At 35.2% G+C, this 13,783-nt stretch overlaps 1 protein-coding gene across 6 annotated transcripts in view; it reads right to left on the bottom strand.

Annotated features, from left to right (window-relative positions):
- Positions 1-13,783, bottom strand: part of Ube4A (Ubiquitination factor E4A) — a 346,330-nt gene that overhangs the window by 245,970 nt on the left and 86,577 nt on the right. Inside the window, exon 2 of one of the 6 annotated variants that reach the window (XM_090399158.1) lies at positions 1,297-1,364. The exons of the other annotated variants lie outside the window; for them this stretch is intronic. The gene's annotated coding sequence lies outside the window, so the exon portion shown is untranslated. The remainder of the gene's footprint in view (positions 1-1,296; positions 1,365-13,783) is intronic. 6 annotated transcript variants of the gene reach the window in all.

The raw sequence follows: 13,783 nt of genomic DNA, 5'->3' as shown, positions 1-13,783 counted from the left end.
TCATTTCCTACTCTGCTGTTTAGATCTCCAACAAGGGCCAACATTTTCTTTTTCATTGTGCCAGCTGCCTTCTCTAAATACCTGGAAAAATTCGTCCACTTCTTCCTTAGTTTTCATGTCACCTTCTACTGGTCCACAGGCACAAATAAGTCACATTGTCCAGTTCCTCATTCTCATATTCGCCCATATCACTCTACTCGATACTGCCCACAATTCAAGAAGACTATCCTCATATTTAGTGTTAAATACTATAGCTGCTACACCTTTTCCCTAATTGTTATTGCTTGAATGTAACATCTTGCATTTGTTGCTAAAAAGATTCTCACCTGTTTTGGTCCTCTTTGTTTCAATACTAAATATTATGTTGATTGGACTTATCCTGTTCTTCAGTTAGTGCCATTTCTTTTCCATTGATGCTTCTTATGTTGATGGTGTGAGTATCTTGAACTCTGATGATGCTGATTTGAGATTTGTTCCAGTAGCTGACTCTTCACTGTTCACTCTAGATACCAGCTGAAAGCAATGGAGACCTTGTTTAACTTGGTGATGTCCTACCATGCATGAAATTCTGTCATGTTGTGCCATAGTTTTGCATTATGGTTTAAGCCAATAAGAATACAGTTTGGTTGGCTAAATCCAAATTTCCAGCCCATCCTCATTCATTCATTATTCAGGCAGATATCAAACAATGTGCATAACAAGATGATGAAGATAACATTAGGTCAGAAGCACTGGTTTTCCACATTACTTAAAAGGTTACGATTAAGTCTGCTCCCAGTTATCCAGCTTTGACCCTTAAGCACCTCATCCACAGGATCTGATGTTTTCATTCATGTGCTCTGATTTCCTTCTGTAACTCTTTTATGTTATTTACCAATATGCTATCAAGTTGTAATAACATGTAAATGATGACAACCTCTACTAAAATCGCAGTGATAATCATTTTGGGATATTGAGCTTTACGCAGAGTTGAATTCCTTCTTAAGGGAAAAGAGAATCACAACCCCTTTAAATTTCCTCTGCTCCATCAATGTTGCCTATACCATTACACAGATCTTAAACTTCTAAATAATGATATAAGCCTACCTGACTATACAGGCTTAGGTTAAGCTGCACATGTAGGATCGATACTGAATCCCATTGTCTAAGAGGTTGACTCATTAAAGCAGTGGTAATACTTGTGCAGTATTTCTATAATCTTTTTATAGTCACATAATTTTTTCTCACTAATTCTTTGCAATATAGTTTTTAAAAGTTAATTAAAATAACAGGCATACTACAAGTTTATACACTAACCTGTAATTACATCCCATTACAGTGATCTAGCTCAGTTCCAAAGCCACCTGTTGAGGCAAAATATTTTCCTGGAAGGAAAATAACAAAATAAATATTTACAAGATGGCTTTGAAACTAAACCAAAAACCAACCAAGCACAAATGTTTTTAGCTAAACAGTGTGTTATTATTATTGATAGTAGTAGTAGTATAATACATAGACAACATGATATAAATGGACAGTAACATAAATGTGTATATCTTTCATTTATTAGAAATGTCCAGCTCCCAAGCTTCTCACAATTTTTGGAATTTATTTTGTTATTTTGTTTATTCACTATAAAGCTTCTCAACTTTATAATGAATAAAGAGGTCTCTTTACTCACTATATCAAACTTCTCATCTAATAAATGATGCATGAATAGTGTTTACACATTGATGTGAATATGCCTGCTACAGCTGCACAACAGCTCTGTGTATGGCTCATCTAGTGGAATTGCATGCATTGGTACCACAGTGTGAGTACATAAATGCATGTTGTCATTCCATTTTGTCAAGAGTGCACAATAAGGATATTCTGTGTGATTGGTTCAAAGTGAAATACATGATGATGACATTTAAACAGAGGATTGCTGCAATAATGAAAAAGGATGCTGACCTGTAGAGATAAAAGAGTTATCATTCTGTTGTATAAGACCCTGATCAGACCACACTTAGACTGTTGTTCTTAAATTTGGTCCCCAGGATTTGAAGGGGATAAATTAACTGTGGAAAGGGCAGAGGCAGATAACAAAGATGGTTTCAGGATTGTACAATGTTAGTTATGAGGATCGGCTAAGAGACTGCAGAGTTTGGTGAATAGAAGAAGGAGAGGTGATATGATTGAGACTCAACTGTTGAGAGGTGGTTACAGGGTTGGCTGGGGAGTTCTTTTGCTTGGATGAACAGCGGGAAGAAGTGATGACAAGGGGGGCCATCCCTGGAAGTTATGAAAGGAAACTGTGAACAAGAGGATGAGGAGTGGTTTCTTTGCATGGAGCGCAGTTGAACCGTGGAATGCATTGCCTGATAGAGTGGTGAGAGTGAGAATGGTCGATGAGTTTAAGGAGTGGTATGATACACTTTATGTTTCCTAGGAGGGACCTCCCACGATGAGTCTTGATAGATTGTGTTTTCCTAGGAACCTGTGATGAGTCTTTTTACTCCATGGAGGCCTGAATACTAATAATAATAATAAAATGAAACAGAATGATAGAGGACAGTATAAATTCTTCATAAGCAAACAGCTGAAAGTAAAGGTATCTGTTCTCATTTGCAATTTAACCAATCAAACTGAATATAATCAGCCTGTCCATATTCTATTATAGATTTTAAAAAAAATATAGCATTCGAAAAGGTCTCTGAGGAACACAAGTTTTCTGCATGATTAAAGAAATACTATCAAGACCAGAAGACTTATTAGTAAGATTTGAATAAAGCACTAATCTATGAGGAGCGAGAATTTTTAGATGATTAAAAAAAAAAAAAAATCAGAACAGGAGCGTGAGTTTAATCATAATTTTATTTATATAATGGTGATTCTATAGCATGTTTTACATCATAAATAGTTTTTTCTTTTGTATTTTTACCTTACTTACTATACCTATTAAGTTACTTACTATACCTATTAAGTTACTTACTATACCTATTAAGACATTATGACAAAATCAGCTATTATTGCTGATTTTGTCATAATGGAATACAGCAAAGATAGGAAGTAGGATATTAATGCATGATTTTATCTTTGAGAGCACTCAGGCATACAGCAAAGTAACCAGGTTATCATGGCATAATAACTTGAAATGATGGGGGCAAGACACAGAAAGTGGCTTATTTCATACTCATTAATGAAACAGATAATATTTGAATCATTAATAGTGGATATTAAAACTTGGAAAGTTGAGAAAGAAGTATTACAGACTTTTTTTTGCCCTAGAACTTATAATTTATTTATTATTTTTACGGCTATTATTGCCTGTTTTTGTTTATTTATTTATATTTATTCTATAAATGTATGATAAATGCTTTGCGACTGTTTTCTCAGTTGCTCCTGTATCATATGACATCACCTGCCATGCCCAAATGCTAGTGTTTCAGGACCAATAAAAATTCAGAATGTACAATACTGTGTGTGTGCGCGCGCGCATACACACGCATGCAAGCATGTAGACTTAAAAGTTTACTTTACCGAGAGTTTTTGATGACTGATTATGCTTTTCGTGATTCAGAATGTTTACCTTCAAATTTGTATAACACTTAGAATAAATTGCAACCCCCTGCTACCCATAAAAGTGATTCAAGACATAAGAATCAGAACTGAAAATGTGTGAGAATGGTAATATATCATTAAATAAATAAAAATAAATTTTCATGTAACACTGATAAAATGCATGAGTTTTTTCCTTCATGTCTCACAGATTGAAAACCACACTAATATATAAGTAGTTAACATATCTGCTTCAACAATGGTAGTCACACAGGAGGAAATGACCCATAGCATTAACAAAAACATATAAAACAGACCAAATCCAGAAGTGAACATGCAACTGCGATACATTACACCACCCAGACTGACATCTCACTACTGCAATATTTGTCTTATTGGTGAGTCAGCACAGATTTTTTTTTTTGGCCAGCTTATTAGTATCTGTATTTATTCTGTGATTTTTTTTAGATATTTTCTGCTGAAAGAACAGAAGAGATAAGCTGTTTGTGATAAAGTGGAAGATGATTTTCCTTGGAGTAAAAGATTTCTGCCAAAACGTCAACCTTATTTTTAAGTGATGTAGCATGATACTTATCTGGATGTGAGAGGTGGAATTTTTTTGTTGATACAGAGAAGAAGAATGCAGTTGGGTTGGAAAACTTTTGAATATGATTTCAACAGGGAGTGCCTAGACTCTAGTTCAAACCATGTTGTCCTACTCAGACACCTTTCAGGCATTATATGGCAGAATAAACAGCACCAAGATTATCTACAATCAGGAGGCCTCGTGACATGTTACCAGTTCAGGAGAATATACTATCTAGCAGTAAGCCTACTTCACTGCTATACCTATTAATGGAGATGGTACCCAGGTCATTTATGGTGTGATGAGCATGTTCATCAAGGACATCATCTCCACAGCATGAGTGAAGAGAGAGAGAGGGGGAAGAGAAACTGGAGACACTACTCTAGACATGAAGCATGGCAATAGCTATTTCACCTCTAATAAGAAGAGCAGTGACTTAATGTGCTTATTCTTGTGATAAACTGGAATATGATTTTCCTTGGTGTACAAGATTTGGAGGAGAAGATTTCTGACTTTTTTTTTTAAGTGATGTAACATGATACTATCTGGATGTGAGAGGTCGAATTTTTTTATTGATAAAGGGCAGAAGAATGTAGTATGGATGGAAAATTTTTGAATATGATTCTGATAAGTGCATAAAGAATTTCTGAAAATTCTTTATGTGCAGAAGTTTTGGAAATTTATGGGAGAATAGACAAAAGATCTAGGTTGAATTGTAAAAACTCCATGTGTAATTGGTTGGTTGGTTGGTTGGTGGTTGTGTTGGTAAGTACTAAAGAAATGCAACTAGCAGAGCAAAGATAGTTTTCATGTAACTGGCAAAGGGTTTTTTAGAGCACAACTTCAGTTTGAACATTTACATAGATTGGTATATTTCCCATGCCCCTGTAACTTTTGTGGAAAGCAAAACTGTTTATAATTGTTATGATAATCAAAGTTGCTGCTTGCATTCTGTTTTGCTTTCGTGCCATAGTCTCACCATGGTTTATCATCAAGCATGTATGTCATAAGTGCTGGTTAAAGAGCTCATAGTGATAGTTTAATTGAAATGAAACACAACACATAGGATTAATTAAACATAGACCAATGACAGTGATATTTCATCTATTCGTGAAGATATTATGAGGAGGGGCACAAATGCAAGGCCCATCTCCATAAGTCATTGCTCTACTCTCAAAAATATGTCAAAAAAAAAAAACTGTCAGTATAAGAGCAAATAAGGTTAACTCAACTATGGTCTAATTTTTTTTATTGCATGCACTAACACCAGTGCATAACTAAAAAAAAAAACCAAAAAAAAAAACCATTTCATTGGCTAAAAAACTTAAAACTCAAATTATGACCTAAAAACTTCCAGAATAAAACACTAAAAGGATTACCCCAAAATTAACTTCCTAACCTTCTGAATCAAATATAAACAAACCCTTTATCCCAACCTACCCCAGTATTATGCAGATTACTGAAAATCCATAAAATCTCTGATCCCTTCTCCCCATTGGCGACATCATTTCATATATATATAACTGACCTATGATATCTGAATTATTCAGAATTCAGATATCATAGGTCAGTTTTTATATCACTTTCTCTCTACACCAATATTCTACTGAATGACAACATATCACTATAAAAGAAAGGGTTTTTTCACCAGAGATCACTATATTTCTATATTTTTATCACACAAAATATGCAAACCAGAGGGCATAGTACTATGAGGTCCCTCGCCTCCACTGGCTAATGTGTATGGAACATCTGGAAGAGAAGGGATTTTCTTAACACAATTACTTTTAAGTCTACTATGGTTAAGATATACTCATTATGACCACATACCTAGTAGTGTGTTGAGCCTCCTTTGGCCAAGATAACTGTTTGCACCCATCTCACTGACTCCACCAGACCCTGAAAGGGGACCTGAAGTATTGTGGGCCAACAGGACAGAATAACATACTGGCGGTCAACAACCAAGGAACTGGCACTGACCAGCAGATAATGAGTTCCACATGATCCACAAATGTTTGAAGAAATTCAAATCATAAAAAATTAGGGAGCCAAGGGAGCACACAGAATGCCAGATATGCTCTTCGAACCATGATTGCACAACACAAGCCTTGTGACATGAGGCAATGTCTTGCCAGAAGAGTCCAGATCCATTGAGTTACATTGCATCCATTGAGCAATTTAATACATATTTATTTGTTGAGGTCAGAATGTTTTTTTAGGACAGAAGCAGATTCCAGGAATAGTAAGGGTTTGTAATATTTGTTTCAGTAAGGTAGTCTTTTTCCAATTCCAATGGATATCCAATGCATAGTCTGCAAGTTATGAGCAGCCAGTATGATATTAATAGACATAATCTTCGTGCTCTGAGATTCTGATGTTGACTGCCTTGCCTGTGTGGCCAGTGTGATAGTTACTGCAGGGTACTTAACAGACACCAGGAAAATCCAAATATTGTATAAGTGGTTGAGTTCAGAAGCGAATGCGCTGTCATCAGAGCAAATTAATTTTGTCCTGCTGACCAGAGATTTTATAATGCCACATACTGCTAGGAGAGATGGAAGCATGATGGTTAGTGGATGATTTACCTGTATGTATGGATTTTAAGCAGACAGTGAACATCAAAAACCAATAAAAGTAAAATGTTGTTGCTTTCTTTCACTACAGCAAACTAGATCCTTGGAAATTGGTTATTCATGAGATAGAAAGATGTTTGGTGTGTCTGAACCATATGGCAAAACAGCAGGTTTGTGGGAGGACAGTTTAAGGCTTTTTCCTCTTTCCATAAGGTAGTTAGCTAGAGGAGAAGATGGAGAGAATGAAGCAGAAAGCCCATGGTGTATCCTACATTTGTTCCTAGAATTAGCCAAATGAAATACCCTGAGTTCATGGTGAAATGAAACAGGGTTGAAATATCAAGAGGAATTTCAGCTTGGATTAGGTCAAAGGTTTCTTTAACTGGAATAAATACTGGTGAACCAGGACGAGATATGAAAAAATGGGCATTATTGCTGTGGAGAGTGAGGTTTTCTCTACTGGCCTTAAAGGGAGCAGATTTCTTTATGCATGATGAGGTATTGCTGCCAGTTTTCCAAGAGAGCCATTTGGCTAAGCATTTAGCTAGTTTGTAGGTGGGTAAATCAATGCCATCCACAAATGGGCATAATGGCACATTTTCTTTGTGAATTTCCAGGATCCACAGACCATGCTCTGGATACCCATCACAGGATCCAATGAGAAAAATCTTACTTCACCAAAACATATGAGAGACTATTTTTAGAATCTGCACCTGCCTTAAGTCTCATTATTATTATTATGTGACACCTCCAGGGAGTCCAAAGATTTGGCGAGGGAGATTGTGCCAACACCATTGAACGATTGATCCCTTTCCAACTACTAACTGTGCTCAAATTTGCTTAACTTTTTGCAGGAGCCATTAATAGCAGAGGCTCTCATGACCTCAACAAATATGGATGCACACATTTAGGAAACACTCATCGTTGGATCCTTGGTCAAGAACATATAATCAAGTCCACTAGATGGTGCAATTTAGGAATTCAGACATTCTTCTGTTTTTTCCTACTTCAATCTTACCTTACTCGTGTAGTGCCTTGTCTGCATGTATTTATGCCAGCATACTGTTACCTGACGATGCTGATTTCACTTCAGCAAAACATTGGAAATGATAATTAAATCAATTCAGTACTATCATTTCTTTCCTGAAACATCAAGATGAATAACAATCAAAACACAAGCTTGAGCACACACCATAGGTCTAGTGAGCATGCATTGATGTTTGTGTCAATTTCAAGAAAACTAGTTGATAAAAAATAATTTTATTATTATGTTATTATTATTATTATCAATATTACATTGCCAGACTGGTTGTCTAAGTGGTTAATGTGTCTACTCTCCAACCAACAGACTGCAGGTTCAAATCATTAAGTAGCTGGTGTAAGATAACTAAAAAGGTCAATAAATTTCCTTAAAAAAAAAAAAAAATCAATACAATAAAAAGTTAGGAAAGATTAGCCGATTTGTAAAGTACTATCTCCCATAAAGAGATTAGAGTAAGCCGTCGGATCTGTTTAAGTTAGGAGAATGAAGTGGAGTTTCACATGTTTCTTTATAAAGGCATTCCACGAGGAACTGACTTATGAAGAACTCTTGTCTTTCTCCAATGAACTCTATGTCTAGTGAAGATGGCATGTTCTGCAAGTCCAGACTTTTCAGGTTTAAAGTATTCAATATAAGATTGGTGTTCTTCTAGCCGAATAGAGGCAGATCTTCCTGTTTGTCTGAAATAAGATAATCCACAAGAGCACGGAATCTGGTAGACACCTGGATGATTAAGATGTGGAAGTTTGTCCTTAGGAGAAGTGAGAAAGTCAGTTCCTCATGGAACGCCTTTATAAAGAAACATGTGAAACTCTACTTCATTCTTCTAACTTAAACAGATCCGGCAGCTTACATCTATCCCCTTTATGGGAGATAGTACTTTACAATTCAGTTAATCTTTCCTAACTTTTTATTGTATTGATTTTTTTTTTTAAGGAAATTTATTGACCTTTTTAGTTATCTTACACCAGCTACTTAGGTGGCGCTTTTTGGAATTGTCAGTTATTGTTTAATTTGAGCTTAATAAGTACTGAAGATGCCTGTGACACACAGGCAAAAATTATACTATTAAATAATCTTTGTACGTGAGTATTTTCCATTATGAATTTTGTATCGATATGTCTACTCACAGTATACCTCTTTTAAAACTTAATGCTAGACTTCACGGAGAGTCTATTTCCAAACAATCTGCTAGATACGGTAAAGTATTGGTAAAGAAGGCCAAATACATTAACAGATTAATATTCCTTAAATGATGTAAGATGGCCCAGGTTATTCCAACTTGTTGTAAATTAAAAGAAGTTTTTAGGTCCCCAAAAGCTCATCGGATCTACTTAAAAGCTAATAAGAACTAGTAAGTCTCTTTTAAATAATCAGCTACACGAAGCTAAAAAATCTCTTGCCCTCTTAAGTAGAGAAATTATGGACATAAAAAACGCTCTGGAGTCTATTTTAATGGTTGAAACTTTTAATACTATAATGTGCATATCTTCGAGTTCTTACCTAAAGATCTTTAATGATTCTCGTGAGAAGCTAAAATGCAAATTGGAATCACTGGTCAGCCTACCTAGAGCCTTAGGTGGATCAGCTACTTAGGAGGTGCTTTTTGGAATCATCAGTCATTGTTTAATTTGAGCTTAATATGTACTGAAGATGCCTGTGACACATAGGCGAAAATTATACTATTAAATAATCTTTGTACGTGAGTTTTTTCCGTTATTAATTTTGTAAGTCAGATATTGTGGATATAGCAAGAGGATTTGAATGTGCTGGTTGAATTGGCAAATGAGTTGAATTACCAGTTCAATAGTGTTAAATGTAAGGTTTTCAAATTGGGAAAGCAGAATAGGATGCAGAGTACACAGCTGATCGAAATTCTTAGAGGAAGTGGAAGAGATGAGGTATCTGGGAATGGCAGATAATGACCTAAAAATTCAGTGATACATTGCTAAAATTGTGGGGACAACGCATCAGATTATGGCAATGATGTAGAAGACACTGATGTCTAGAAATAAAGATGTTATGGTTCCATTATAAGGCTTTAATCAGGCTGCATATGGATTACTGTGTGTAGATTTATTCACCTGATTTTCAAAAGGATCAAAAGATATTGGAAAGGTTCCAGAAACAGCGGACCAATGTGTTTTCTAGTTTTTGGAATGGAATGAAGATGGACTGAGAAATGGAATTTGCAGAGATTGGTGGATAGGATGAGGAGGTAAATATGTTTGAGACACATAAATTGTTAAGAGGTTATTAATGTGGAATTGGGGGAGGGGGGGAGAGAATGAGAGTTCATCCCTGAAAGCTGTATTAGGAGAGTGTGAACAACAAGATGAGAAGCAGTTTTTTTTTTTTTTGCAGGAGAATTTTGGGTGATAGGAATGCATTGTCCAAGAATGTGGTATGTACCAAGATGGTGAATGCATTTGAGGCATGGTATGATGAACTGTGTGTATAACAGGGACCTCCAGCAATGAGTCTTTTTGTTCCATGGAGTTCTGATAATAATAATAATAATGTGCCTTTCATTTGAAAATGGTAATTGTCATCGTGATATGAGGAATCTTTATGTGGGGCTTATTTTCAACTAAAGGTAAGTAACTGCGTGTGTTTTCTGCCTGTTAATAGCATGTGAAAAACACGTGCACATGCAACTGACAGACATAAAATGTTCTGTAGGCTGGTGTAGTGGTGGCAGAGGATCATATAGTGTAAAGTAGCCTCTTACTATAAATCCTGGGACTACTTGAGAATCCATGTTTTTTTATTTGACTCCCACCCATCAGTGGTTATAAACTTGTATTACATCACTACTGAGGGGGCATGTTAAAAATTTGTTTATATTATTATTTTTTCTTTTTTTTTTTTTGTATTTTTTATTATAGTTTTACACAGACTGAAAACCTTGCTCTAGCAAACCTGATACTTTTTCAAGCCACTATTAGCCTCCAATAAGCAGAGCAATGGTAAGACCATTGCTCTGCTTATTGACTCCATATGAGACTGGCTAACTCACATTTCATCAAAAGAGATAAAGGTTCCTCATTCCACTGACAGGAATCGAACCCAGGTTTTTTGACAAAAGGGATTTGCCTATACTGACTGAGCTACAGAGGCTCCATTGATAAATATATGATGTTTTTTTTGTTTAATTTTTTTATATATATTCACTCAAGTTGTTTTCAGCACATCTTTAGATAAAAGGGAATAATAGTATCAAAAAAAAAATTTTTTTTAATTGTTTTTGTGGCTCTAAAAGATACCACTTGAGAGTGCTCACATAGTGGTTATAAAAAATGTTTAGCACACATGGTGCCATGGATACATTCAATGTAGGAAGATCCCATTCCAGAATAAACTCTAATAATTACAATAATTTATGTTCTAAAGACCACATTTCCCAAGCCATTCACAGATATAAAGTACTACAATATTCAAAAAAAGTATCATGATCAAATATCTGAAGCAGCAGTAAACAAATTAATCTGAACATTTACATTTTCAGAAAAAAATTTAATCTTGCAAGAAAATAACTACAAAAATTATAAAATTACAAAATTAAGTACAAATCTCCAACTTTTACCTAATAATTTATATGTGCTCGTAATAAGTTCATTAATTTGCTTAGGTATGGACTCTACCAATGTAGAACACATTTTTCTTATTTCTGCATCTCGAAACCATACTTTTCAAATGGATTGTATTAAGTTGTCCTCATCATCATCAACTTCCTGACATGTACCCTCAAGGAGTGTACAGGATATGATAGTACTACATGAAAAACTAACATCACCACTAACTTCCTATCTACAATTTTCCTCCAAATCAATCTGTTACCTGTCAAGACTCCAATATCAACAGATCTTATATTTCTGTCGTATAAAGCACTTTTTACCATATCAATCCACCTATATCTTGATCTTCCTCTGAGTTATTTTCTTGCAACCTGGCAGATAACACTTGTTTTGCTAATCTTTCATCTCCCATTCTGATTAAGTGACTATACCACATGAGATTAGCTCTGCAAACACATTCCTATATGCTAAAAATGTCAAGTTCTTTCCTAATATCCTCATTTTTAATTTGATATTGCCATTGATGCCATATGTTCACACCCTCTACTCTTTCTCAGGGCTCTCATATCTGTGGTCTCTCGTTTTTGGTCAAGTGTTTTATTTCTAAACCGGCTCTCAGATCCATAAGTTAAAATTGGCTTGAACACTGTCTTGTATACAGCTAATTTAGTGTTTTCACTAATTTCTCTCTTATTAATATAAAAATTATTCAGCTGACTTTCTACTATACAAGCTTTGTTGATTCTGTTGTCTATTTCCTTATTTAATTTACCATCTTCACTAAAAACCATGCCTAAGTACCTGAAATGTTTTACTTGTTCTATAGGTTCTCCATTCACAATGCAGTTGATATTTTCAATGTTTCTGCTGATTTTCATCGTCTGTGTCTTGTTATTGCTGATTTTCACACCAAATTTATTACAACAGTTATATGATTTAGTCAGAGAATCTTGCAGATTTGTACTGGATTTATTTAGAAGTATAACATGATCTGAGTAAAGTAAAGAGCTGAGATTAACATATCCAATTTTTATATCAGGTTTAATGCCACTTTCATTCATTTCACAATGTGATCCATATAGATAATGAATAACAGAGGGGATAATGTACATTCTTGTCTGACACCAGATTTAACATTAAACCATCTTTCTGTACTTCCTTCAATTCAAACTGCTGACTTACAACTCAAATAAAGACTAAGTATTGTTTGATATAATGCCCAATTGACACCACACAACTGTAGTGTTTGGAATAGCTTCTCTCTTGGCACCTTGTCATATACCTTTTCCAGATCTACAAAACTTAAATAGAGATCTTTGTTATATTCCAATGATTTCTCACCTATCTGTCGTAAAGTGAAAATCTGATCCTGACAACCACTATTTGGCCTGAATCCAGTTTGTTCTTCACCAAGCTTTCCTACCACAATCCTTCTCAACCGTTTCTCAAGTGCATAAATCTTACCAGGAACTCTCAGTAGGGAAATACCTCTGTAATTCTCACTCGCAGTCTTATATCCCTTTTTATATATGGGTACTATGAGAGCTCTACTCCAATCATCTGGAATTTATCTCTCTGTCCAGGCCTTCTGAATTATGTTGTGCAGCTGATGCAATACTTTTCACCACCATACTTGAGCATTTCTGGTCGAATATCATCTACTTCAGCTGCCTTTCCACATTTCAAGCTTTGGGTGGCTTTCTCTACTTCAAGTATGGATATGTATTCCTGACTGCATGTCTGGCCAGTGTTTTTTTACCACTGTGCTGTCACTGATTGTTTCGTAGTAATTACTCCATACTTCAAGGAAATCTTTTTCTCCAGTTTTCATGTCACCTTTATCATCTCTAATTCCTTTTATAGCACTCTTTCCTCATTTCTGAGCTCCTTCAACAACCTCCAGAAAATCTTGCCACCTTCTTGATATTTATTTTCTATGTTCTTGCCAAAGTCCTAACATGACTTTTGTTTAGCTAGTTTTACACAGTGTTTCGCTTTCTGACATTTGTCTCTGTATTCTCTAAGAACACAAGCTGACTTATTTGACAGGAACTTTTGATATGCTTTCTTCTTTTCCTTCACTGCCTCTTTAACTTCCTGTGTCCACCATGGAGTTCTGATTTTTATATCCTTGCAGACAACCTCACCACATGCCTCTCTGGCTGAATCAATCAATGTTTTCTTCAGGATTTGCCATTGAATCTCCATGGTTTGCTTCTTGTTCTCAAACTCTCATTTTTTCTTGAATAATGTTTGTGTATTTTAGTCTACAGTTCACATCTGAGAGCTGCTCAACTTTTATTTGCTTTAAAACTTTCTTACATGTTCTTCTTTTCAATATGAAATTCAATTTTATCCTTCTCAAAACTAAATAGTGATCACTTACATTTTCAAATCCTCTCTATACTGGTGTTCTACACCAGGGAGAAAACATCACTATCAACAATAACATAGTTAATGAGACTTTTCTTATTCCTTGTCTCTT

Source organism: Typopeltis vanoorti, chromosome 10, assembly GCF_054136105.1.
Source record: "Typopeltis vanoorti isolate ZY-2024b chromosome 10, IOZ_Tvanoo_1.0, whole genome shotgun sequence".
NCBI lineage: Eukaryota > Metazoa > Arthropoda > Arachnida > Uropygi > Thelyphonidae > Typopeltis > Typopeltis vanoorti.
This window is presented reverse-complemented; position numbering and strand designations above follow the sequence as displayed.